Below are 26,793 nucleotides of genomic sequence, written 5' to 3' on the forward strand. Positions count from 1 at the left end.
CCTAAATTATTATGTTCCAGTGATGGAAAAATATAGGAATGCTGTTTTTCTGTCTGTACACAAATATGTAATCTGTATCTATCACTTTTAATGACCAAGCTGAGAGTACTGAGTGAATGATCAGCACTTAACACTCCACAATCACGTTTCTGTCCCCAGCACTTTGTGTAGTACATTGCAGTTACAAAGCACAGATTAGTGGACACTCAAATTTAGATCCAATGAATGTTTATAATCAATATTTGTCAATTATGTCAACTAACTGTTGCAACCTAATTGATATTATTGTTTGCATAAAATGATCTTATATATTCTTATACAACACCTTGTCAAAAGATACAATAAACTACTGAGCAAATGCTCTTTTTTACACAAAAGCAGGTGATTGTGTTTGAATGTTATATATGCAGAGTTTTAGTCTATTTCATGTGCACTGTTTTAAACAGACATAAACTTACAGGAGCTAACAAACCCCAATGTTTTGTGTCCTTACAACCAATGGAGTCCAGCTGGGCTGTGATTTATGCACCAATAAACAAATGGGCTGCTTTTTTGTATTTGACTATTAATGAACAACACAATAGTACAGCCATCAGTCAATGAACTATTTTGTCATAATTCCAGAAACAGTGAAACAAACAAAAGCAGTACCACAGTATTACACATAAATATTAAAAACAGAGCATAGGTTTCAGTTTTTTTTACTTTACAGCTTCTAAGTAAAAGATGAGCAAAAGGGCATCGCAAAACATTCCACATCTTTGATAAAACACAGAATGTGCCTTACGCTAGTACTTTCCATAGGAAAATTCTTTTGCTCAAATGTTGACTTGTGTCAGGAGATGTACCGGTATTTGGGATTGTCACTTACTCATTAAGAAAAATAAGTATGCTGGGGCTGTATCTTATATTGAGGTACAATGGAGTAGCTGTCAGTTTTTTGTACCAGTAAAGATTATAAAGATTTAAAAAATTAGCATCAACTGAAAATGTGTCAAGAACCTAATGATGTAAAATTATCTGGCTTTCAAATGAAAAATGTATAATTAAAATATATATTGTTTATTAATACAGTGATAAGGATTCCAAATGTACATTTTGGTTGGTTAAATGGTACAAATCTGAACTTCCTGCTGTAAGGAAAAACTTTGTACTTCAGAGGGAACACATCTGGCCCTGTAAAGACCAATATTATATCTTTGAGGGTACAATTATGAAAAGTGTACCTTTGAGTACAAGAAAGTACTCATATCATACCTCTGTTTTTTTTAGTGTGTAGGTTTTATTTAAAGTCTCTTTTCATCTGACCTCCTTTTTTGTCTATGAGAGATAATAGAGAGATAACTACAGAAATAATAAAAATATCTACTTTTTTCTTTCTTTTTTATTTTAGCTTGCCAAGCTTAAAAAGAGTTAGATTACATACATTTGTGAAACAGAACAAATCAGTTCAATTCCATTATAAATAAAATCCTGAATAAAGCTACAAATATTTAGTACGTTAGTATTGTGAGGGTTTCTGGTTATAAATCACAAAATAAACAGTTTATATCAGTGTTGAACTTAAATATTGAGACTAGAATGGATTTTACTTGGGGAAAATTTGATCAATGGGTTTATAGAATTTTTATTTATTTATTTGACTTTATTTTAATATATAAAACGTATTGTGGAGCACAAGTGGATCTGTTGTTTCTGGGGGTCCGGGTGGGGAGTGTGTCCCCCGGTGGCGGACTGTATAGCGGGGGGCGGGTGTGTGTGATGTGAGTGTGTGTGTGAGAGGAGAGAGAGAGAGCGAGCGGCGCTGTTGACAGTGATCTGCTCCTATCAGGGAAGAGAGCCGCCGAGGCCGTTAGCTCGGGCTGCTCCAATCTGACGGACAGGGAGGAGGGCTCGCTCGTCGTCCGTCGAGTTTTTAGCCGTTTTAAACGACAGGAACATAACGATATAGTAACAGACAAACCGATAAACATGGATCGGAAATCGGTGGGTGTAGATGCCCCTTTGTAGATAGTGAACGCGGTCTTTTAGCAGTCGGAAAACGGCCCTGGACGGAGCGAGTCAGCGGGTTTTCAGAGCTAGCCGATCAGCAGCAGGCGAGCGAGCTAAGCTAAAGTGTCCAGGAAAAAGCACAGCGACTCAGTGAGGTAAGAACGGCCGAGTCTGGAGGTACTCTCTCTCTCTCAGCCACGATTTAACGTTACTCTTCTCCACACTGCAGCTCTCCTCCTCTGAACTGACCCCTTTAAAAACACCAGCGGGCTGGAGCTGTGCTCTGTAGTGTAGCTAACCTAACGCTAGAGGTGGTTTTAAATGCAAGACTAAGTTAACTAGCTAACGCTAAATAAGCTAGCTATTATTTAATGGACCTATATTTAGCTAACGTTAGCTATCCTAGCAAAATATCTAGCTTTCTTTTTGCAAAAAACAGAACAGCTCCTCTCTCTGTCTGTCTGTCTGTGTCTGTGTATATTTAATCACTGAGTCTGATGGGCTCTTATCTCCCTCTCCGCCTGGACTACATTTCACCAAAATCTCGGGTTGAGTACATCAGCACTGATCTCGGTGTCCTGGTCGTGCTAGAGTGTGAGAATCAGCTGCAGGAGAGGAAGACCAGTCTGCTTCCAGTTAGCTCACTAGCTAGGCTAGCTATCTCAGCTTCTCACACTAAACGTCAGTTAGACAACTAACGTTAGCTACTGTTAGCTACTGTTAGCCAGTGTTGGCTATGTGTTAGCAAGCATTCAGAAAGCTGGCTAACTAGCTAACCTATCTAAGAATAGCTAACACATAAGAATAAAGCAGGCTAGTTGGCTAGATAATGTTAGGTTAAGCTAGCTAGTTAGCCAGGTTAGCTACATTATAATTAAGATTTTTTTTCTTTTTCTGTAAGTTATATATGTTGACAGCAATCTCTTTAGTTTAATGAGCTAGTCAGAGTCTTCATTATTGTTTATGAGCTAACTGCTAAGGTAAGACGTTTCAAAAACTAGATAAGTTAGCTAACCAACGTTAACTAACCCTGTGTTTACTGTGCTCAGCTAGGTTAGTTAGCTAACGCTAATCAAACTAACGTTAGTTATAACTAGGTTAGCTGTTATGTTATTTAGGATATGGCCAGCTAGTTATGGAGTTGTAACTTACTTTGGCTGCACTGCTATGATTATGGTCATGGATATAGGTTAGCCACTTGACATAGTTTTAGAAGGTAGCTAAGCTGACCTCAATAACTGGGTATATTGGTATAGAAGCCTCTCTGAAAGTCAGCTAGCACCTCACTGTGTAAAAAAAAAGTGTGCAATTTCATTTAGTGAATTAGTTGGTCGATGTTTCCTGGAATCTGACAAGCAGCCTGAAATGTTTTTGCTGTGGCAGTTCACTTAGTTAAAAAGTGTGTAGGTAGGTAGGCAGTATACTATGAGAGAAAACTGTCTTCACACCAAAAAGGAAATATCTTATTTAGTTAGGTGAGTGAACATAAGTTCATATTTACCACTGAGATTTTCCATGAGCTCCTACTTTCCAAGTTGGGGCGTGTCAGTAAAATGGCTAATTTAATAGTATCTAGGTAAAAAGGTCACAGGACAAAAAAAAACTTTCCCCAGGCTATTTGTTCTTTCTGACTAAAATCACTTCAGCAGAAAGACCTCCAAAGTTGTAAGTCAGCATGGGCTCGAAGTGAGTTTGTACTAGGGCTGAACGATATTGGGGGGAAAAAACTGCCATTGTAATATTTAGCATTTCTGATGTATATATTGCAATATTTTTCACCAATGTTTACATGAATGCTGCTGATGTTATTGATTTAACACGCCATAATATCAATGATGCACTCTATTCATCAAAGATTGCAGTTATCAAATATAATCTACCTTTGGTAGAAATGTCATGCAAAGTAAAAATGGTGCTAAATTAAAGTTGTGGCATATTGATTTGCATTATGTGACTTTGCCAGGGCTCTATAAAATATAAACGAGTTTTTTTTTCCGATTTAAATTCAGATATTTTTATCTTTGTGTGATTGTGTTCATGTTCACCACTGCAGGGCCCTACATTGCATGTCCTGCAATGTGACTACTTGTACTTGTACGATGCGATGACTATGCCCATGACATATATTGTGCAGCCCTAGTTTGTATGTGTTTTTTTTTATACTAACACAGTTACAATTACATTTTACAATAATCTCAGATGGGTCCCATCTATGCCCAGTAGGCAGTGTATAATCCAGATGGGCCCATGTTAAACTCCTCCTGCTCTTATTGCTATCCATGTTGGGACCCATTCAAATAGGTAATGTCAAAATGGAACCCATGGACAAAATTGACTGGTTTCTAGTTGGGCTACCTGAATGTGGTCATTCTGTCTGGGATTATCATGGCTAGCAATTCCTTTAGCCAATTCAAATGACAGCATCTTTGCAACATCCAGGTGATTAATTAGGTTGTCATTGATTTCTTCAACCAGCTGAAAACATCCAGGTGATTCATTAGGTTGTCATTGATTTCTTCAACCAGCTGAAAAGTAAATCTGAAATTTAGCCAACTGCTCTAACAGTAAAAAAACAGTGAGAAGCTGGCCAGTGCACCATTTAGAAAGCCACAATTGCTTTTTTTTTAACCTGAGGCAGGCCTAATTACTCATTACTCATTACAGCGAATGAGCTGAAACAGTGTCAACACGATGTACTGTCTAATCGCCTATAGTTATATCTTTAGGTGTTTGCATTTGACCTAAGTGTGTTTGTACATGCCCCGGGCTAAATGTGCAATCTAGGTCGTAACCACTGGCTTTGGTTGAGCTGATTTCCTCCACTCATGGCTACTCTCTGCCTTCCGTGCATAAGCCAGGACTTCTTTTATAATTGTGTGATTTAAACAACAGAACCTGGCTTAATGGCCATGCTCTCTGTGCAGAGTATGCACGACACCTATTTCTCTTCAAGGAAAAAAATAAATAAAGATCATCAGAATGGTCTTATACACAGTGCTGTGTAGTATCCTGTGGTACGCAAACCATCTTTAACATATAATATATAGTTGGGAGTGTGTGCTTACTCTGCTTATATTTTTGTCGCCAAAGTGTTGAGAAATTAGGTGCACCATGATTATTTAAGTGGAAGTTTATTTTTACTTTATAAACAATTGATTAATAACCGATTGATGCAATCATCATAATCATACTGATACAAAAGGTCACAGACACCTTCTCATAAGAAAACATGAACTAAATATTGTGATCTGACCCCCCTCATACTTTCAAAGGTTACTGGACCTTTGCACATGCCTTTACAGTGTCTCTCACTTTGCGTAGTGTAGTTTTCTGCATGATCAGATGAATGACTCCAGTCTGTCTCCACCCTGCTCCCTAAATAAGGCACAGCATAACAACATACATTACCCCATAATTGCTCTATTTAGCCAAATTTAGACAAGATTTGCAGATAGCCTAACACCTACAGATGATGTCTCATGAACCAAAGAGAGATCAAGTGCTATGTGCTAATAGTCTTATTAGAATAGTGTCATTAAAGAGTGTGGAGGTGATGAAGAGGGGTGCTGCTGAATGCCCGGAGCCACTTCTGTAATATCTGTTGCTGCTTGATTACTCTTGCCTTACACTTCAGTTTTCTGCATGTCTGACTGGATCTCCTCCCACACTTTTCATTTCAGTAATACTGCAGTCCTATGACCTGGTCTTTAGGACTGTCTGTCACCATTGATTATATTGATTGTTTTAGTTGTGTACCAATTAGGTTGATTGACTAATCAGGGTAATAAAAAAAAAGGTCAAACAATAAGTATGGATTTTGCTAAACAGTAACTGATGACTTATAGGTAAAAGTCAGTGAATTCTTTGGAACTTGTTTTTTTTTTTTTTACTATTTAAAACTGTAGTGTTATAGTTATCATTTAAATCACAGTTAAGGACAAACACATTATAATTAAACTAATAAAATGTACCTTTTGTGTCTTGTGTTCAGATCATTCCACAGCATTATGTTAGGGTTAGGCTAGAGTTATATTTGCTGTTTCTTCAGGTGTTTGATTTGAATGAGTCTTGAATGTAAAACCTAAAACATTCTTCATATGCAAAGACACAAGTATGCAAATGCCAACTCCCAGCCAAAGCTCAGCAAACGCACAGTCAGCGTGCATCATTTACTGTGGTAGTTTAAAACACTCTGCTCACAGGGCTTATAGATTAGAAATCATAGCCCCATGACAGTTGATCCAAAAGAAGGCTTTAATGTAAAGTGCTCCTATACTTTTGATGACTTGGGTCGTACATTTCTCTCTCTTTTTATTAATAACGTTGTCCTCTGCTGTCCGTCTTTTTTTAAATGCTTCTTCCAGAATGCGGCACACAAAGGCTTACTGCTCCACATTATGGGATGGCAACTGTACATGCGTGTATAAATTATGTATACCAACTAATTGATTATTAAGTTAGTTGCCAACTATTCTATTAATCGGTTTTAATCAATTAAATCGATTAGTTGTTGCAGCCCTAGGTTAGGTTTGACACACAAGTATAAATTGTTCTTATGGTGTGATAATCACAATATAGCAAAGTAACAAATCGCACTGTGATTGTAAAAAAACAAACAAAAAAAAAAATGCAGAAGTATGTGGTAGGTGTAATGCGGCCGCCAGGCAAGAAACTCTCGGGGCAGAAATGAGGAAGCACAGTCACCTTAGATACGTACCGAAAGTACGTACCGAACGTCTTTGCCAGTATAAACATGCTTTTACATTTACAGAGCTGTATGTAACAGGTTTCTTAAATGCTTCTTCTGTGTTGCATTGTTTATTAACATCATTCCGAACAGATTTCACTCATTAAAACAAGAAGAATTCAGAATTGTGCTTGCTCTTGTGTTGCATTGTGTTGTGTTGCTTGTGTAGGCACATTTCTAAACAAAACTAAACTGATGCATAATAGATGAAGCAGCCATCGTGTGTGTGAATGCGTATTAAGTATATTTCAAGCCTTAAGGTCAGAACTCTAACTTGGTTATTTTGAAACGCACATCTTCCTCTATTTCAACCATTATTTGTTGACTGACTTTGGTTGATGCAACAGGACAAAGACACACAACATCCACAGCTTCCTCTTTTTCAACCATTCTTGAGTTGGTTTGCTTGTGTACCTTGGGTCATTGTCTTGATGCATCATCATCCAGCATCATCATCAGCTTGTTCTCATGGTTGCGTGTTCTTACCTTCTTTGTAAAATGTTTTAATATATACAATACAATTATGAGGCAGCAAATCATCACCAAACCTTGATGCTCCCTTCGCCATGCTTCACAGCTGGGATTAGGATATGGTGTTTGCGTGTAGTGTTGTTGTAGAACATTGTAAAACATTCAGGTAGTCTTGGATCTTTGAACAGCAACACTTTTCTTTGGAGTGTCTTTTTATTTTCAGAACATTCACGTTCCGTTTTTTTTCTAATAATAAACAGTATAATTGTATTTTTTGCCGTAGAGTCTTTTGTAGGCCTTTAACAGATACATTTGAGAGTAAAGTAGTGTTTGTAATGGTCTGTTTAGCTGAATGGTTTATTCATGCAGTTCAAGGCTCAAGAAGGCAAGTAATGCTTCTGATGCTTCATTCCACCTGTCCAGTTACATCACTCTTAATCTGTGTTTGTATTGTAACTGAGTATGTCCCATTAACAGTGCATTTATCTTGGAAACTCAGTGCACTATCAATAACAATGCAATTATTCATTTTGCTTTCATATTGCCACACCAACTTGACGTGTGTGTTTAAATATTTGTGAACTTCCTATTGAATAATCACATTTAGTTACTTTAGGGTGCACCCTACACACACACACACACACACACAGCTTGTCTAGAGTATATAAAGAAGTTTTTTATTAGAATAGGACTGTATGTCTGTATGTATGTAGGGTCTTTTCTTGAAAGTAGAGACAGTTACTAAAACACAACTCTTTTTAATACCTTTGAATTGGAAGAATGTCCATATAGTGTATCTAAAAATTGTCATCTATTCATTTGTAATAATTTTAAATGGTTTTACAGTGATCGATTAGGGCTTGGAGCATAAATGCTTTAATCAATTTACTGTTTAAGTACGATTCTCAAAATGGGATAATAGATTGTACATCATTCCAAATAGAAGCTGTCAGAGGAAATCTTAGTAGTAAGACATTTATTTCTGTCATAAATCAAATAATAACTTTTTAGTGTGGCATTGATTTTCTTTTTTGACACTTTTCACTTGTATTTTAACTGAAATACAAGGAGGTTATGTGTACACTGTGTTTCATATAAAAGCTGCATGTAAAGGTTGTGGGGGGCTGCTTACTATTCATATAATGTTAAAAAAGTTATAGGAAACAATAGCTTGTGCATTACTTTAAATGGTGCTGCATGTTTCCTAATAAACCAACTGAGGTTGTTCTGTAACTGCTAAAAATCTAAATCGTAATCGAGAATTGTTTATATAGTTGAAAAAATATCAAGATTTTAATTATTTTTTCAATATCGTCCAGCCCTATAATCGAGTGTCTGTGATTAATTGAGTTGATTACTCTTATGTAATTAGTGCATATGCGTAAGCACATGGTACACATTTTTGTTGTCCAGCTGTGCACATTCCCTGCTGTTCAAAATGGTCTGCACATGGGAGCTGAACTGACCACAGGCTGAACCTAACACTCTAAACTATGCAAGTGAAACAGTGTGTGTGTGTGTGTGTGTGTGTGTGTCTCTCTCTCTCTCTCTTGCGCTCGCTGTGTGTTTGCTCAGCTTCTTGTGAAAGGATTTCTTCATCTCTTCCTCTCGAGAATCTCGTCGTGGCCTGGGTGTGAGGGACAGAGAAGTGGAGAGAAAAAAGCGCCTCACACAACGGGAGCTTTTTGTTTTTGTGTCATCTGATGTCTGGCGCTGGCTAAAAGGCACTTGGAGCCATGAGGCTCGTCAGACTAGTGTAGGTGCATACGTGGGCCTAATGGAACTCTGCCTTACAAAGCAGTATTTTAATATGGACACTGAACACAGTTTTTGTTCCCAGCTTTGTTGTAAACACGAATAATCGGACACAATTTACCCCCTGGACTCCTATGCCCTTTTGCGTGTTGTGTAATCGCACATTTGTTTAGTGATGTAAGATGGGAGTGTGAATGTGACGCTGTGCACATGAGCATATTTTCATATGCCATCTTTGATGAACATTGAGGACTCAGCTTCTGCCTGTTTGGCTTTCCACCAAAACAGAAAAAGTTAAATGTGTCGTAGCTTCAGCTTGTGCACCCGGAGCTCCAGGGCAGAGATGATTACGCTGTGAAATGGCGATTATAATCCTCAGTCCTTTCAGAGAATCTGTGCGATTTAACCAGCAAATCCTTGCCTTGGTTTACTACTAATGGATGGGATAAGCTAGTAGTGGCTGCTTTAGTACAGCTGTGTGTATGTTTGTGCTGCATCTGGATGTGGTGGGTTTGTATGTGTCGTCTGATGTGGCTGTAATATGAAAAAGAACCCACCCTGAATGCCCAAGTGTAATATTAGCAGTTTGTTAACTTGATTTTTAAATTAAATCATTTGCAAAGTTTTTTTTCAAAATGGTTACTAAATATAAACAGCCAGGAAAATCTCAACACATTTATTTTTAATTACCTTTAATTATCCCACAAATCGACAGTGTGCCTTATAATCTGGTGCGTCTTATATATGAATTTTACCAGTCAGGTTGTAAGGAGCAGTAAAGCCACTCCTTTTTGGTGAAGTTTTTCCAGCACTGAGGCTGGAGCAGTATTAGCATTAGCTGCTAACAGCAGTGCTAGCGCTTTTGCTAATCAGAGTTGAGTATAGGGGCCTGTAGTCTGCGTGTTTACCGTGTTAAAACAAGCCATATGGGATGAACCGCTAGTTAATAGCACTCTGGTTTACTGGAACACTCAGAGTCTAGTGCTATCGGGCAGCATTTACTAGTGCTGCTAATAACCGCGCTGTTGAAAATATTGGGAATCTAAGCTTACTGTAAATAAACGGAAGCGCTTTACTCACCCAGGAGAGAAATCTGTGTAGATTATTGTTGTTTAAATGAGCCTTATGTATGAAAATAGATCAGAAAATAGACATTTGTTGATAGTGTGTCTTGCAATCTGGTGCGCCTATCAGTTTGTAAAAAACGGTACTGTAAAATGTAACCACAGCCGTTTAACTATATTCTATACAAACTGTGTGTGTGTGTGTGTGTGTGTGTGTGTGGTGGGGGGGGGGTCAATCAATAAGGATCAGATTGTATGTGATCTTTTCTGTCATGTACACTTGAAATTTCAGAATAAGACCTAAACTAAATGTCTTTGGTAGTTGTCAGTAGTTGTCAGGAACAAATTGTGAGTGCTGTTCAGTATATAAGGTGTATTTAGCTGCACGCTGTACATTTATTTACCACATTTACTTACATTACCTTTAGTTTAAGGCAAATAATAGAAGGGGTTATACAGCTTTCTATTCTGTTTCTCCAAGGGTTAGGTAGCTACATGAAGTTTGGAGGTCTGTAGTGAGTTGGTGATCGCTGTGCACTATGCTCTTCAGCATCCACTGACCACATTCAGTTATTTTACACTGACAGACTGAGTTGTTTAAGTCCCAGTCACTTTCACTTTTTATAATAGCACTGAAAGTTGACTGTGGAATATTTAGTAGTGAGACAATTTCAAGACTGGACTTGACAACATCCTATCACAGTACCACGCTGAAGTTCACTGAGCTCCTGAGAGCTAATGTTTATAGAATCTGTCTGCACGTCTAGTTGGTTTTATACACCTGTAGCCCTGGAGCCATGGAAGTAATTGGTACTTAACTTCAGTTATTTTAATGAGTGAACAAATGCTTTTGGCTAGGGCTGAACGATTAATCGTTTTTAAAATGGAAATAACGATTAGAATGGACACAATTTAAAGTGTGTGTGTGTGTGTGTGTGTGTGTGTGTGTGTGAAGAGGCAGCTTGCTGTTCTGGAGATGTGTCACAGCCTTGCGGCCTTGAGTTTGTAGTCCGTAAAGTGCTGGGGATTGTAGTTTTTAGGCTTACAGTCACTCCCATGCTCAGGGGTAATGACAGGAGGCGCAGAATGAGCCGTGGCCGGTGTAATAATGTCTTAATATTTATGTCTTATTTATTTATTTATTTTTTGTTCATTGAAATTTAAAAGTACATCTGACGACTGCATTTAATCTACAGATCTCTGGGTTTAGGGTTTAATAGATTAAAAAGAATCAGAATTTAAATATAAAATTGCAATTAGATATTTTGCCCAAGTTGTACAGCCTTCCTTTTGGCAATATAGTGCATTTAGTTAGTTGGACATTGCAATATTAAGTTGTCCAGCGATAAATATTGCTGTGATAATGAAAATACAGGGATTTCACTAAATTTTGACAGATGTTAATGATTCAATATGTAATAATATTAATATAACAATCTGTGTATCAGTGATGGGTGGAAAATAAATGATATTGGGTTTATATAATTAATTGGTAGATATTTTCATGCAAAATGAGAACGGCGTATTTTCAGGCAGCAAAAATATTTTATAAATATAATTTGACATCGCACAGATCATTGCACATCCTGCTGTGTGACTGTTGTGCATGAGTGCATTGCAGTATTGATTTTGAAACGATATATTGTGCAGAGCTAATACTCTATATATCTCTGCTTACACTTGCACCTGTATATGTTTACCAGGTTGCAGATCTAAATGTTTGAGATGTATCTTTTTGAATTGTATCGAATGGGCATTGATTTAATATCCTCTCTTTTCCTCCTTCATCAGTGTTGTTTTGTTAAGGTGTTTAGTGCAGTCAGAAGCTCTCAAAACTACGGTTAATTTCTGCACTGCAGTGTCGCAGTGCTGTGATGCACTCATTTTCTGAAAAAGTCTCCCAGTTATGCCCGCTGTTGTCTCTGTCTGTGCTGAGGTGTGTAATGAGACCTGATGCTGAATGCATTGTCCCTGGGGTCTCTCTGAGCAGGAGGAGCGCTGCAGTGCTGCCTGCGTGTCCACTCAGCTCTAAACTGTCCTGCAGCAGGGAAATTCTATCAGTCTGCACTGGAACACAGTGCATTATTAATGCTGTGAGGGACATGGTTCTAGCTCACTGGTGGCTCGGTACAGCGGCACAGCAGAGGTCCTTCTCAGTCCATTCTTCACTGTCTGTTTGGCCCTAGCTTCTCGTTGTCCGAGTCTGCTGACAGACTAGCTAAAATGCTGTCCTCTTTCTAAGTGACTTAGTGTTTAAAATTTGGGTAAATCAAGAATGCAAACAGATGAGCTGACGAGGATGTTGAAAAATGTTTTTTTTTGTGGTGCAGTATCAGTGGTTCACATCAGGACACATTCAGTACACAGCTGAAGACCTGAAATACTCTCTCTAGAGACTGAGTGCCAAACTTTAATGCTGCAGCAATTTTGGACAGACATGGATTTGGCCTTTTGATAGACCTTTGTTGATTAAATGAAATGAATTATTAACTTTATTTGTGGAGGCTGGTTGTTGTAAAGAGTGTTATGGACATTTCTTTTCTGGTAGCTTTATACAGGCTCAGGGATTAGGCCTTATTTAGTATTTAAAATAGTGAAGTTTAAGACCAGGCTTAAACCATTAAACCACTGGCCCATTAAGTCTTATGCAATTGTTCAGACATCCTTTTTCAAATAACACATTCTCTGGAGTAGACCGGTCGCAATATAATTACATTATCGACTTATCGTACAGTACATAGAAATAACCACAATAATTTTGCTGACCTCAAAATAGCTTTTTTGCATTTTATTTTATTTTTTATTTTTTTGTGAGAAGAAACCATAAACACAAGTGCACTGGTAGGTCATCTGTGTTCAAAAAGTGTTTAGGTGTTCTTAGGATATTTCATGTAAAATATTCCAATGTTTGAATATTTAAAATAATAAATCTTAATTGCTCTTTAAAAGGGTGCAACTGCATTATTGTGTTAAATAATTGTCATTATATTAGTGGAATAATAAAGTTTAAAATGTCCCACAATTTTTTGGTGGGACAATATATCGTCAAAAAAAACCAGGCCTACTTTGAAGCTTCTTAAATCACATTATTTGTAGCAAATGCTAATGCACATTTATGTTATTAAATTCTAACACACAAACACACTTTAAATAATCTGTATGCTCTGTGTAAATGGGCATATTAGCAAATTAGGCAAGAGGCATGCCACCATTTTTAATTAGGAACTGTTTAGTTGACTAAAATGTCTAAGCTTCACATATTCTGACTGTGTTAATATTCAGCCAGTATGGGCTCCACTAACCAACTTTCTTCAATACCACATAACTTTGTAAATGAGTACTGTGGACTGCTAAAATACTTTTGGTCAACAAAAAAAACGAAAACAAAACAAAAAACACCTTGCTTACTACTTACTACTCCTGATGCAAGGGGTGACTCTGATATGATTTGGTGTTGACAGTGACATGGGCAAAATTCTGCAAATAGATTTTTAAATAGAAGTTCCATGATCTAAGTATAATATAATATTAAATGACCAGAGAATATCTGGTAATTTCTGGAGCTAAAGGACAGCAGGAAAATGTACAACACTGAAAGAACTGAAAAAAAAATCACAAAGTCCTCACAAAGCCCTGTGTATTCCAGAACATAAATCTTCCAGTTTCTTTCAAAGTTTTAAGAACAACAGCGTAAATGTGCATTAACACTGCCAATTTGATATTTTTGTTCATTGTGCTGCAGAGACTATTTATTTACTGCTTAAAATGTTGGCCTATCTTAAGTAAGACTGCAGGCCAGTCTTTTTTTTTTTTTTTTTTTTTTTTTTTTTTTTTTTTTAAACCTCCCTTACTTTGGTACGTATAGCAGGAAGCTATTTTCAGTTGTCAGTTTTGTACTGGTTTTGGTGAGAGACACACATTCAGTGTTTTATTTCCTCTTTTGTTTCTGTTATGTCATGCTGTTTTGGCTGTGTTCGTGTCCGTTTGGAGAGCAGGTGCTTTCTGGTTGATCTTTGACCGTTTTTCCCCCATGTGTCGGTTTACGTGAGGGAGTTCGTTACTGCTGGTTAAATATCAAACCAAATTCAGAACGTTTTAGTTTCATAGATGGTGTTTGAAGAAAGGCAGGTGGTGTTTGTGGAGGCCAGACAGTTAAAGCATTATGCCTATATTTCACCCTTTGCCCTATCACACAGATTATACGGCCGCACCTGGCTGTGTGTGTCTGTGTGTCTGTGCGTCTGTGTGCATAGTTACCTCATCAATTTAATTTTTTTATGGATAACACCTGACCCCTCCCAGCCATGATAATTACATTAACCACTTATCGTATAATGTGTGGACATAACCTCATATCATTTTACTGACCTCAGTATTGCTCATTATGTTTTAGCAAGGAGAGTCCATTTTATTTGTTTTGGAATTATTATTAACATTCATACACTGCAAATAGTATTTTTTTTTATTTTTATTTTATTGTTGATTATGGCTTACGGCTAATGAAAAAAACCCCTAAAAAATCATTGTCTCAAGAAATTTGAATATTATATATGACCAGTTGGTACTTTTAGCAGTGTGGACAGTGTGCCAAGTCCTGCTGGAAAATGAAATCCTCATCTTCATAAAAGTTTCAGCAGAGGGAAGCATGAAGTGCTTTAAGATTCTGCGGTAATTTTGCACTGAATTTGGACTTGGTAATACACAGTGGATCAACACCAGCAGATGACATGTCTCTCCAAACCATCACTGATCATCAGTAAATTTTACATTTAATTTGTAAATCAAGGGAGCAGAGTCTGGAGGAAGAGTGGAGAGACACAGTCCAAGCTGCTTGAGGTATAGTTTGAAGTTTCCACAATCAGTGATGGTTTGGAGAGTCATGTCTTCTGCTGGTGTTGGTAAAGGCAGTCATTGTTTTCCCAGAAAATGTTGCAGCACTTAATGCTTCACTCTGCTGACAGAGAACAACTTAAAGTAGCTGAATGCATTGATTAGATGTCCACAAACAGTTGGACATGCAGTATAGTATATTTTGAACTGCGGTGATAAACATATTAAAAATGACGAGTATTTATTGATTATTAGCAAAACATTCATTAATAGTTTTAGGAGTGTTTTTAACGAATGAATATAGGGCCAGCACTGTACCTTAATAAATGCATGCCACTGATTCATTGAGTCAGTCAGATACCAGCTTTCAGCAAGGGCTTGCCGCAGTTTAAACAGCACCTAAACAAATTGCACATTTTGCATAGGACACATCATATCATTGATCTTTTATGATTTAATGTGATTTCTTCCTGTACTCAATTATAATAGGTTCTTGTGTAGTGCAGAGTTGAACACCCTGCCCTAGTCTCATCAACAGCACAGTCTCATCAAATCAGTACTAGCTGTTGTATTCTGATAAAAACTTGTGAGGGAGAAATTCATTCTAGTTGTCCTCTCTGTTCAGCAGAATTTTAGGTCATGCAAAGTTGGCTCTTGGCAGGTGTGCAGGCAAATACAGTGCAGGAGGAATTGTGGTGTGACTAAGCAGACCTATTTTAAATAGGACATTTCAGCAGCTTAAACACCTATTTCACCAAATCAATGTTCTGCCTATTCAGGTTCAGTTTCAGTCATGGCTTGTGAAGCTTTGAGGTAGCCTTGAGACTGATAAACTGAGAAATGTGCGCACACACATCCGTTAACCTTTAAAGAATGCAGACATGGGTGATTTTGGTGGTCAGAATATTATCTTCTATTTGTGTCTTGAAGCTTGTTGGTTAAACGACAGTTTACCATTTCTTTACTCAATCTTTTGCATTTTTATTGAACATGACAAGATCTTTTAAGCTGACTGCACTAACTGTGTAGTAGGGGGCAGACAAGGCAGGTCCACGGCCAACAGTTCGTGACTCAACAAATTACATGTGGAGTGATGATTGGACAGTCAGATATCATCTGTCTGATATATACCAATAAAAATGGCGTTTAAGTTGCAGCCAAATTTAATCGTGTTTTGGACCTAAAAACTTGTAGTTTTCCCAAAAATGGACAGTGCGCCTTATAATCCAGTGCGCCTTATGAAGAAATTCTACTGGTCAGGTTGTAAGGATCATCCTTTAGCACTGCTAACCGTGGCTGGCTAGCTCTGTTAACCGTGGCTGGCTAGCTCTGTTAACCGTGGCTGGCTAGCTCTGCTAACCGTGGCTGGCTAGCTCTGTTAACCGTGGCTGGCTAGCTCTGTTAACCGTGGCTGGCTAGCCCTGCTAACCGTGGCTGGCTAGCTCTGTTAACCGTGGCTGGCTAGCCCTGCTAACCGTGGCTGGCTAGCCCGTCTAACCACAGTAACCTTTACTGATAAGTTGTCTGATTAAGGGAAATGCACTTCCCAGCCAGAATTAGGGGCTTTGCCTTTCTCTCCCTATAATTCAGTAAAGTGGCATACTTGTGTTTTTTGTGTCTGTTTTATAAAACAAAGTAAATTGAAGAATCTTATTTACCCAACGGGCCTCTGACTAATGACTCAGCTCAGCTCAAATGTTTATATATTGTTGTTGCTATAAGCACAGAAAAGTGATAAGCGTTTCTTTATTATTTGATCAGACTTCCTGTGTTCCTCCTCTCTCTGTACAGTAACAGTAAGAGAGTAAGAGTGTGTGTAAGAATAAGATAACTAGCGCAGCTTTAAATAGTCTAATTAAGCTTGACCTTGGCTGATTACCCTTGGCCCAGACAGTACCAGTCACTGGTTCCTGACTTCCACAACAAAAACACTCTTCTCTTCTAGCTGGGAACTGTTCTGCTTTGTGTTCTCTGATGAATCTCACCTGATCTTCACATTGAATAAAGCTTTGTACTGATGGTTGTGGATATGCCCTGAGAGTATTCTGGCTGAGTCAGACTTCTGTCTGACCTCACCTCTCCTCTTCTGACCCACAGAACAAGAGTTACCAGAGGCTGAATGAGACATGTTTAATGATTTAATCATGTTTACTTCGTCTTTAATATTTTATATATTTAATATTTTATATATTATAATTTATAATTTCTGAAATTTGTCCATTTATGAAATTTCTTACAATGCAGATTAGTTGCTACCTGTACCTTCAAATATAGTCCACCCTAAATATTTGTCTGCTACCTCAATATCCCTTCACTCAAACCTTCTTCACTCTTCTTGTCCCTTTCCCTTCTTTTTTAGTAACATATAAAAGCTGCATCATTTCACATTAAATATGTATCAGATTTCAGCACTTTGTAGTAAAGTAGACCAATTAAAAAAAAAACTCACACAGATAAAACATAATGTATACCATATGAGTAATATATATCCAATATTTTCCATTGCAGCCTGTTATTCAATTATATAAACTGATAGGTAGAGCCTCAGTGAGGTGCTTGCATGACTATAAAATATTTTAAATATGCTTAAATTATGTGTGTTAAAATGTTGCTTTATTTCTTCTTGTTATTATACATTTGTGATCCATTGTGTGAATGAATATCCGTTCAGAGAGTGTGCATATGAATAACATATGAAATGATTTCACTGCAGTGCTTTAAAATATCTAGCGGCTGAATGATCAGAGAAAGTCTTAAAAAATGTATAAAGTTTTACTTAATGTGAGTACGGTAGTGTTTATGTATTGTGGATTTATTAGGCTTGTGATATATGACCCTAAAATAATAGCACAGTATTTCATGTTTTTTGTCCTATAACAATATTTCTGGTGATATGAAAAATATTGATGTTTTTTTTTAAAACAAAAAAAATAACATCTAGAATTCACTGCTTCAAAAACAAAACAAATCTTAGAATTTTATCATACATTTCATACATTCAGGAGAAACGTTTGTCTGTTTTATAAAATAATAGTGTAACAAAAAAAAATACAAAAAAAAATTGACCACAAAACTAAAGTGCAACATCTTAAGTGTATGCATATAAACCGCATACAAAAAAATAAATAAATAAATAAATACACTACTAGAAGAAAAACAAATTCAAAATGGTGCTTTCAAGAATGTTACAATATCATAATATAGTGTTTTTTTTATTGCTCAATATTATTACTCTGTATTTTGTGAGCAGTGTGACAGTAAGACATATTGAATTTGTCAGTTAATTTTGCTAAGAAGATAAGTCTCTAAAATCACACAGTCTTTCCCCACTTCCTGCAAGCCAGAACATGAGCTCATGCGAGCGTGTTCAGTTGTTCCTCTGTATGTCTGGCTGTGGTTTCTGTGTGTGAGAGAAACTGAAAGATTTGAATGTGTGAACTGTTCTAGTTTGGAGAATGTGCATCCATTTGTCTCTTGGTTTCATTTTTTGTGTGTCCGTTGCTTTTCTGTGAGTTTCAGATTCTTGTCTGCGCGGCTGAGCTGTGACAGGAAGTCGGATGTGTTGCGTTGTGTGTCTCCGGTGTTTTGGGGAGGCAGACTGTGGTTGTGAGTGTGTTTGTGTGTGTTTGGCTGACAGAACGCTAGTAAATGTTAGCAGTCTTTTTCAGACGCTGGTCTGTATGTAAGCTAAGTAAATTAACGCCTGGGTGGGAAGTTCTGTGCTGAACATTGTTTTGGGTGATTGATGGGACCGTCCTGTTTCTCTGTGTTTGTGTGTGTCTGTGAGCTGGAGTCGCTAGGTTGTGCGTTTGGGGACTTTCCCAAGGGCTGTAAAATCAGCCTGTATAATCTTGTCCTCTTTATACTGCTTTTTTCAACAGTTTCACTCTTTAAAGATTTCTTTTTTCTTTTTTTCTGAATCGTTTGGTTTGTAACATGTGAATAACTGTTGTAGTACCACTAAAATTCAAAATTCATCTGCTAAACACAAAGAATGTAGAATTAGTTTGAGTAAATGAATCTACCTGTTGCCCTGTTCCACTCGTTATAATTATAAACAGTAAGATAATCTACAATGTGTGTCACTACTGGACTGAGAATAGTCCACCAACCAGAAATATGCAGCCAAAATTGTCCTGTGGGCAGCGTCCTGTGAGCACTGATAAAGGACTAGAGGATTACCAAAACCAACAGTTCACCAGCAGACAGTGTTGGGAAGTAACGGATTACATGTAACGGCGTTACGTAATCAGATTACAAATTATGAGTAACTGTAATCCGTTACAGTTACTGCTTCAGTAAATGGTAATCAGATTACAGTTACTCTGCTAAAATAAAAGGATTACATTGCGGTACTTTCCTGTTTTTGCTCTTCCAATCCAACACTGACAAAACGCAAATAACATTTTGCGGTGAAATCGCTCTGATATGACAGGAAACTGTCTGCCCCTCCTCCCGTCTCGCTGCACACACACACACAGGGAGGAGGGGCAGACAGCGGCTCACAGCACACACAACGAGACGAAATTAACTGACATTTTGGTCAACGAATAAAAACGAGACGAAAATGTTTAGCAGGGACGAAATCCAATCAGAACTGATTTAGTTCTGTGAAAGGTAGGGACCAGTTAGGAAGAGATCCAATCACTGCTACTTTAGCGAAGGTGGAGAGGCGGGATAAGCGGGGTAGTCATCCAATCAGTACCTGTTTTTCCTGCAGTAGCGCTGCGCGCTCAGTTACAAACCCGGGAATTAACCTGTCGTTACTTACGGAGCTCGACTGGAAGTTAACTCGACAGTGTTCAGCAGGGAGAGAGAGAGAGAGAGAGAGAGAGAGAGAGAGAGAGAGATATTTGACATATTTCTCCTTTGACGTCGCAAAAAAACAAGACAACGTGTAAACCGCGTGGAGCGACTCCATCTCCGGTAAAAACACCACTAATCTTTCAGCTTCTGCAGACCACAGAGTCACAGGTCTCCATGCAGAGATCCGCGTTTTAATGCTGATGTTATTTCATGAGCTGATGGGGTGTTTAACTCGGCAGTGCACTAAAACACAGATCTGATACAGAACTCACTCATTAAGACCAGATCATCTGTTTAGTATCACAGTGGGAAAGATATAGCTAGTGTTAAATCAGCAGCAGGTCAGAAAGGAACTCAATAATATAACCAAAATAAAACAATAAAATAAGTGAATCTATGAACCCAAAAGTCTGTGTAAATTCCTTACAGCACTTTCTCATAAGTTTCTCACTTTAACTCATGAAGTCTCTCAGTACATCCTGAGAGCATCTCTACAGGACAGTGTGTGAAGGTGTGTTTTTGATCTCATTTATAGACTGTAGCTCCAGTAGATGTGCTGGAGATAAAACTAGATCATTTAAAAGCTGTTTTTGCATCTACAACGCTGTTCAAACTATAATTTAACTATTCAGATGTTTTATGACCTGATTTCTAGAGCAAAATTTTAAATGTAAATTAGTCACACACCTACAATAATAATATACATTAAATCATATATAAATATATTTCACTTTCAAACATTAACAATATTACTCAAGTGGTTATTAAACGTTTCATTTCGTATAAGTGTATAGTTAATAATTCAAGGGAACTGATGAAAAAGCATTTACATCCCTTTACATTTTAGTCGACTAAATCAACTGTAATTTTAGTAGACTATATTCTTATGACATTAAGTCGACTAAAACTAAAAACATTTCAGATGACTTAATTGTGACTAAAACTAAATGCTATTTTCGTCACAAGACTATGACTAAGACTAAATCAAAATTTGTTGTCAAAATTAACACTGGTGGCAAACCTGCAAGTAGAGAGCTTACAGTTGTTACATTGTTTGGTTTTAAATGGTTTTATCATCAATTTATAGAAGTGTTTCATAAAATTGTTTGATGAAATGTTTTCATAAGTATTTTTATAGGGTGATTGAAAAGGCTGTTTTATTTGTTTATCTATTTGTTGACTGGAAAGAAAAATAAAATAATAATATGCAATATGTGGTTGCTACATTCTTTCAGGCTTAAAAAAAATGACAATATTGTAAGTAATCCAAAGTAATCAGATTACGTTACTCACTTGAAGTAATGTAACTGATTACGTTACAAATTACATTTTGAGTGATGTAATCAGTAATCTGTAAGGGATTACATTTTAAAAGTAACCTTCCCAACACTGCCAGCAGATGAGCTTTTGTTTCTTGACTTGTGGCCCAGCTATGTAGTCGTAGTAGTAGTAGTGATAAAGGCTACGTTCACATTACATTAAGCCACATTGCTCTAATCTGATTTTTTGCTCAGATCGGATTTGGCTATCGTTACTGTTCACATTCACAATTGTGAGTGACCATATAGAGATTTATATGAAAAAAAAAAACATATAGCTATTATCCATCCATCCAATTTTTTATTCATCTGCTTCTTCTTTGTTTCCCAGACTTTCGGTGGGAATCACAGGGCATCTTACGATATGATATTGTCACAATACATTGCCCACGATAATGATTTATGTATATAATGGTTTCACTTTCACAGAATTTGTCCACCGATATTCTTTACTGCAGGTTTACCCTATAGATTTTATTAGCATAACCACATGAAGTAAAGAACTTAGTGAGCAACTCTTGAAGTTTAGAGCTCCTGAGTTTCAATAAAAAAATCAATAATTGATGCCGCATATGTATAATGTTGTGCACAAGAAAACAATCCAAAATAATGCAATATTGATATTTCATATATCTGAGAGAATGTGATACTTTTAAAATATATTTGTCTTTTAAGTACAGTTACTAGTATTGAGCATACATTCCCTTAATGTTGTATAATTAGCAATATCTTTATTTCAAAGTAGTCAAATAAATCAGTGTGTTTTAAAAATATATATATATAATTTTTAAAGTATTTTACAGGATAACGACTTGGATAAAGCAAGATATTCTGGTAATTAATTTTTCTCCTATAATTTTCCACAATTTGAAAGATATTACAATTTTAATAGCTTGTAAATCTTTATTGTTAAATACACCTTAATTATGTATTACCAAATTCTTTGAATTTCATGGAATCCTTATTCTACTTTAATTAATTTGAATTTCAAATTCAAGTATAAAATTAGAGTGTAGGGATTATTCTCAATTTATTCCTGAATTTTGTACAAGAAATATTTATGGCAAGTTGAATATTAAAGGTCTGTAGTAACTCAGTTCATGTGCTTGCAACATCTGCAGACAGCTTATATATAGCATTGCTTTAGTACTAATTACTGTAGTTCTATATTTTAGACTTCACAATGCATGTGACAGTAATAAACAGAATGTTGTTTTTTTTCTGTCTGTTTCTGTCTTTATCTGTAACCTCTGCTGACCCCTGCTTCGCTCATCATCGTCACAGGCTCTGTGCCTCTGTGTTGGCTCAGATGTTGTCCTGCACTTTGTGTGCAGGAGCTGTGAGGATAAACACGCACCGTTAGCTGACCCTGGAACAGCGCTGCAGTGTCGCAGAGCTCTGTGGGTGTGGGCAGAAGTAATTATAGCTAATGAGATGTAGAGATACTGCCTAATGCTCGCTGTTTCTATAAATACGACTCTGGCGGCGGCTGTGGTTTTTTTGACTTGGCAGCCCAAGGCCTGTTTTGTGTGCACGCATGTGCATGCAGACTTATGTAACGGGCTGTTGGATAGTGGGCTGGATGTCTGGGAGGAGGGAGGGCGTAATCTGCAGATTAATGCCCAGGAAGATCACTATAATCCTGGCTACTGTTTGACTGGAGGCAGCCTGACCTGATGTGGATGAACCGTTGCCCTCAAGCTATAGTGATGTCTCAAATGTTGACCCAGTGCCTGCACCTGAACAAAACTCAATGGATGGCTGTTGATTTACAAACTGCCCATGTTTCCTGTACTATCAAGTGTATTAACGTTAATTACTGCATGGTTAATGTGAGAAAATAAGAAAGAAACAAGCAGACACAATCATGCGATCATCATTTGTAAAAGTGCAGGACAATGTGTTTCACTCATTTTTAAGTTTCCAGCGTAAGTATGCAACAGTGTGGCAGGCTAATGGTCAGATATTTGAGATTTGATCATTTGGAGGGGAAACTTTTGTCCTGAGAAAAGCCAAGTCAAATTGAACACAAAACCTTGTTAGTTTCACTCCATTTACAGAGAGACTGGCTGAGAGACTGGCTGAGAGACTGGCTGAGAGACTGGCTGAGAGACTGGCTGAGAGACTGGCTGAGAGACTGGCTGAGAGACTGGCTGAGAGACTGGCTGAGAGAAAGAGAGACTATCTGAGAGAAAGAGAGAGAAAGAGAGACTGTCTGAGAGAAAGAGAGACTGGCTGCGAGACTGGCTGAGAGAAAGAGAGACTGGCTGAGAGAAAGAGAGACTGGCTGAGAGAAAGAGAGACTGGCTGCGAGACTGGCTGAGAGAAAGAGAGACTGGCTGAGAGAAAGAGAGACTGGCTGCGAGACTGGCTGAGAGAAAGAGAGACTGGCTGAGAGAAATAGAGGCTGGCTAAAAGAAAGATAGATTGGCTAAGAGAAAGAGAGACTGGCTAAGAGAGAGAGACTGGCTGAGAGAAAGAGAGACCGGCTAAGAAACTGGCTGAGAGACTGACTGGGAGAAAGAGAGAGAGAAACTGAGAGAGAGAGAGAAACTAATAGTCTTTAGCACAGTGACCTAGTCTATAGGTAGCTTGCTGGTTTAGCGTTATTGTTAACCGGACACGCGATAAACAGTACCATGAACAGAGTGGCCATGAGCACACTGACACAGACAAAATCATCATTCCCATCATCAATAAGGTCTCTGACTGAAGCACAAAGCTAGGCGAGGCGGGGTGGTTGCTAGAAAATGTATTAATTTAAAAAAATGTGGCTAATCAGTGGGCCCTAATCATTGCATGGGCCCCAAGGTTGCAGCCTAGGGTCGCCTGTGTCTTAATTCACCCCGGCTGTAACCCCAAATCAAAAAACGTTCAGGACAGTGTGGAAAATGTAAATGCATTGATTTTTGAACTTGTTCTGGTAACTTGTAACTTGTTTCATGTTCTGGTAAAATTAATGGCGTATTATCAGTCCAAAAAAAATTGTTGTGGGTGGCATCACAGAAGTGTATTAACACACACCCATACCATGACAGATTGTGTTGTTTGGAATTGTTGCTGATTTAAAACTTTGGACGGTCCTTTTGGATTAGAGTACATGGCATTTCATTTCTTCAAAAACTGTCTTGCACCCTTGCCCTTTATGCACTGAAATTTCTCCTGCTTCATTGAATGCTTTAATAACAATATTACCTGTATGGGGAGAAATATGTAAATTCATTCCATTCTTTCTTAGAGGAACAGTTTTTTTTTTTTACCCGCTGTCCAATTTGCTCCTCAACTACTTAGGCTTTTGTGGATAATACTTTTGTATCAAATCATGCAATTGCCTGTTAACATTACCTTGTTTAAAATTATGATGATTTGTAGTTTTTTTTCAATTGTAAAATGTTGTAAAATGTGTTTCTGGTTATTCAGACTCTTCAGATTGCTGTGTGCGACATAATGTGCAAATTTGCTCACTGCGCTGCAAATGTTACTGGTGTTTCGGTTATACTGGGAAGGCATTTTGGTTGGCGAGTGTATTTTGAAGAGACTGGTCCATTTACATTGCTCTTCTGTGGCTCTGGATTTGTATTTGTTTTAAATGTGTCTGTCTTATTACACTCGTTTTTATGTGGCTTTGCTTTAACCAGATTTAATTGGGGTCTTTTATGTTTTTAGTCGTATTAAACAATCCATTGTGACACAATTATAACAAGAATTTTTAATTCTTATTCCTCTGTAATCTTTGTGATTAAAGATTTTGTTCCAGCTACTCCACAGGGTTTGATTTCATCGCTGTGTACCTGTGTAACTAAATTATATTAATCGGAACCTAGCAATCTGACCTAGCATGGGTTTCCTCCCTCTTCCACCCCCCCAGTTTCACAGTCACAGCTTTCCCAGCTGCACAAACAAATATGGCCTAGCTCCGCATACAGTAACAGCAGCAGTACAAATGACTAAATCTGCTCTGCATTGCAGGCTTAATTGCAAATGGACGAAAGCAAAACAATGCGTGCAAATATACTACCACCTTATTGTTCTCTTGAACACAATTCAATTTAGCCCTAATCCAACATAAGCCTAAAGTCTTTAATTCAAATCAGTCTTCAACTCAAGGTTATGTCCTTGATGCTGGAGGGAACATCATTTTCAAAACTTTTCTTCATTATCTTTGTTTTGAAATATAGAGTAAAACCGTTGGTTTCTGTCGTGTGTTTCTGTCACACTAGCTTCTGTTGGAGCAGTAAACAGCTGTGACTGGTCTGCTTGTCTGTTGTGACTATCAGTTCACGTTAGCATGTTGTAGCATGACCAACATAGCTCAGATCAGTTTAAATAGTTATCAAAAATATAAGCTGCTTTGATAACCCAGCTGTACACAGACCAATGCAGCACTCGAATGTTGAAGTTACTTAAAATGCTCGTCCCTACTACTTTAATGGTGGTGTGAAATTACCCAGCTATGTTTAACAAACCTTACCGAGGCTCAGTGATTACCTGTTTAGAGAAAAAATAGCCACCTCTAACTGTTGCCTATTTCTATAGCTATATACGCTTTGGCGAACAGTGCAACAACCTGATAATTAGTGCTGGGCGGTGTGACCAAAAATGTTAATTAAATGTTAATTAATGTTAATTAATGTTAATTAATGTTAATTAAAATTTTGCAAGATTCTGACTGTTTCACGATAGATCACTGTGTTTTTTTTTATTATTATTATTTATATATATATATATATTTTTATGACTGGGCTTTAATATAGGTTAGTGAAGAATGTAAACAACAGACCTTAAAAAGAGATATACAAACAACTTTAACACAGCTTCCTTTACAAAACTAAATATTTTAAATAGCTCCATAAACACTAAATGGACCTAAAATATTCAGTGTTTAAGTATTCAAAGAGCTATTTCTTAAAAGCTCTGTTGCACAAGTAAGACACAAGTTTATTATCAGTTTTAAATATATTATTATTGAAGCCATTAGAAGCATTACAGTACTAAAATAGCTGTTAATCATTTGATCAAAGTTCCCTTGGTTCTCCAGTTTACAAACACCTTTAATTCAGTGTGCATTAATATTATCCTTCAAGCTACAGTATTAATATATTTTAACAGGGCTATAGTTACTCATATATTTAAAGGAGTAGCAGCAGCAGAAGCTCCAGGAGTTTTGTTTTCATGTTTCTCCAGGCAGGACAGTGTACTAACTTGTTATGCTAACTGGCTAGCGTTACCTAGAGCTCTGCTACTGTGCTTTTTTTGGTGGTGGTGTTCTAGACAGCGCTCCGCAGCACCTCTAGTGGTGTGGCGGTATGTGAAAAATGCATACCATTTTTTAAGTTCCCCTCCGGTATACCATATGAACCAGTATACTGCCCAGCACTTAAAATATTGTGTAGTATAAAGTAGCTATAGGTAACAGAATGTAGTGGTAGCTACAAACCAATATGTGTGTTTTTGCCCAGTACACTATATCAGCTAGTATGGTTTAAATGACTGTAAATGATATTAAATCTTGGTTAGGTTTTTTTAACTGTCCTCATTGTCTTTTATTTTTATATTTCTCAGGGTAAGAAGAATCAACACTGCTGGACTGCTTGTCTGACCCACCGTCTCCACTGCTGCTCTATGGCCCACAGGTATATTTGTCATGTTTGTAGTGCTGCCTCAGTTGCTGTGTATCTTGTGTGTATCTGTGTGTGTATGTGTGGGTGGGTGGTAGTGAAGCTTTGTGTGTGTGAAGTGCTTGCTAAGCCCTGTGGGAGTAAAACGCGTGTTAATCTGGGCCTTCATCTTCCTCTGGTCTTACACGGAA

The 26,793-nt window shown here is 37.5% G+C and overlaps 1 protein-coding gene across 5 annotated transcripts in view; it reads left to right on the forward strand.

Moving 5' to 3' along the window:
- The first annotated feature begins 1,831 nt into the window (after positions 1-1,831).
- The window catches only part of fryl (furry homolog, like), a 154,444-nt gene continuing 129,482 nt past the window's right edge, over positions 1,832-26,793 (forward strand). For 4 of the 5 annotated variants that reach the window (XM_049481839.1, XM_049481840.1, XM_049481841.1 and 1 more), the window contains exons 1-2: positions 1,832-2,147; positions 26,547-26,617. The gene's annotated coding sequence lies outside the window, so the exon portion shown is untranslated. The remainder of the gene's footprint in view (positions 2,148-26,546; positions 26,618-26,793) is intronic. The other variant, XM_049481842.1, reaches the window with a different exon arrangement.

The sequence above is a fragment of the Astyanax mexicanus genome, chromosome 1, assembly GCF_023375975.1.
Source record: "Astyanax mexicanus isolate ESR-SI-001 chromosome 1, AstMex3_surface, whole genome shotgun sequence".
NCBI lineage: Eukaryota > Metazoa > Chordata > Actinopteri > Characiformes > Acestrorhamphidae > Astyanax > Astyanax mexicanus.